Source organism: Embiotoca jacksoni, unplaced genomic scaffold (assembly GCF_022577435.1).
Source record: "Embiotoca jacksoni isolate LCO1_2020_lvr unplaced genomic scaffold, fEmbJac1.0.p SCAF_12, whole genome shotgun sequence".
Classification (NCBI taxonomy): Eukaryota; Metazoa; Chordata; class Actinopteri; family Embiotocidae; genus Embiotoca; species Embiotoca jacksoni.
The window spans coordinates 9,411,583-9,413,762 of NW_027185252.1; the positions used below are offsets into that span (position 1 = coordinate 9,411,583).

General features: G+C 49.3%; 1 long non-coding RNA gene across 1 annotated transcript; it reads right to left on the reverse strand.

Annotated features, from left to right (window-relative positions):
• Positions 1 to 1,455: 1,455 nt before the first annotated feature.
• LOC138194991 (uncharacterized) lies at positions 1,456 to 2,180 on the reverse strand. Its single transcript, XR_011177978.1, has 3 exons — positions 1,914 to 2,180; positions 1,701 to 1,811; positions 1,456 to 1,547 (listed from the first exon to the last, which is right to left on the reverse strand). It is a non-coding gene; the product is annotated as an uncharacterized lncRNA (long non-coding RNA).

Sequence of the window (2,180 nt, forward strand, 5' to 3'; positions counted from 1 at the left end):
GACTGAGTCCCGCCAATGGCAGCCAGCCAAGGATTTGTGGGGGGGGTGGAGGGAGGGAGGGAGGGAGAGAAGGGGGGGGGGGGGGGACAAGCTGGGGCTCGCCTTTCAGCACTCGGGCTCTTCAACAACACAAAGAGGGGTGGGGTGGTGCTCGTGGGGGGGGGGGGGGGGGGGGGGAGATAGGGGGGTGATGGGCTGGTGGCTTGGAGTGGGGAAGGGAGGGGGGGAGGGGAGGGGAGCTACAAGCCTTTACCCCTCACCATCTGCTGCCCAGGCTAAGTGAGGACAGGGGTAGGGCCGGAGTGCGGGGTGGAGTATGCGAGCGCGTGCACAGAAAACACACGTGTATCTGCGCGCACGCACCTGTTAGTGTGTCAGTGGGTGGGTGGGTGGAATGGCAGATGGACAGGGCATACTCCTGGCACCGGAGCTTCGATGTTAGTCATCCCACATTAAGGAGTATCCCCCTTCCCCCACATTCCTAACCCCTGCTACCTAATACACAGTGTCAGCCAATTCTTTATGTTTTGCTCAGTTTGATTAAGACATCCACAATTAGAGACATTACGGGCTGGGTGAGAGGGTGTGTGAACGGCTTATCCACATGCGGCTGTTTACTGTAATCAAAGCCAAAACAGACGCAGCCACCGATGCCCCCCCCCCCCCCCCTACACACGCACACGCCACTTAGCAGTTTCTCATATCCTAAACACTGAAGGCACATTTTTTTATCAGTTTGTTCATTTTTTCCTCTTGTGAATGACATCAAAATATAGCTGAAAATACAGATGGGAGAAACCCCTGTGACGGTATCATATATATATATATATATATATATATATATATATATACACACATATATCACTGCTGCCCCAAACTAACTATACCCACTTCCACATTCGACAATATCCCCCCCTCCCCTGTGCTGTTTGCCTTTATTTACACACTCATATCATCGAGCTGTTTATTTCCCCTTGGTAAAAAAAAAAAAAAAAAAAAAAAAAGGGGGTCAGAGCAGCAGACAGTTCAGTCTTGCTGCGCAGTAATCTGAAAATGCCTGTAATCCTCCATGCAGAGCCCTTCTGGAGACCGTGGTTGTAGTGTTGAGAGGTGTAGCCTCGTCTCAGTTTAGCGGCCATGTGTCTGACCAGGCTTGACACGCAACCAGAGCCCTACAGCTGCCAGGACACACACTGAGAGATGAGGCACAGTAAAGCTGCCCAGGTCACTCACTGGAATAATTATGCCATTTTTTTTTTTTTTGCCCTACACAATGCAGAGTGAGTGCAGGTCAATGAACTTATTCAGCTCAGTGTTGGAACAAGTGGCAGAGGAGGGAGCCAATGAAATCACTGGTTTATGATCATGCTATTATAAATTCAGGGTGTGCACAGTATGCTAATAAGCACTCTTTCTGGAGTTTGAGATGAACACACCGTCCATTGATAACGGTTTACTTGGCAACAACATCAGAAAATTAGTGTTGACATTTATTTTGAGTACGTTTACGTGAACTTTCCCATGGGGATGAAGTGGCACTGGCACTCCTGAAGAAAAAAGAAAGAAAAAAAAAAAAAAAAAAAAAAAAAGGCAAATTAGCACATCCCTTTTAAACATTTCCATACTGACACAAATGCACAGCTGTACTTGTTGTATGCGGCTCTTGGATGCCTCTTTTTCCTTCGGGGTGTGTTACGCACCACCTGCAATCTTGAACTTGCCGTGGGTTCAGAGTGGAGAGCACATGGCTCACCGTCAGCCTCGGTGCGTCCCAGCTGCACCTCCAGGATGCAGTTTATTCCCGCGACTATCTACAGAGAGACAGCAGACACTTCTTCGGCACGTGTTCATTATAAAAAAAAAATATATATGTATATCTATATACGATTGGTACCTCCCGGGTTGAGTTTTACCTGCATTTTGGCCGATGATATGCCCACAATTTTGTAGACGGACCGCTCTTCTGCATCGGCTTTGTTCGCCCGCAATAAACCGTGCTGCCGTCAAAACCTCGGTGCTGTCCACCGAGACGCTGTGTGGCCGGCCGAGTATGACCTGTCTGGTGGCTGATGAGAAACGACCGGTGGCCGAAGCGCAAACAAACAAACAAAACCAGACAAACATCCCGAACTCAACAAGCCGTTTCGGAGCAGCTACAGGGGGTGGGGGGAAGTCTCGGT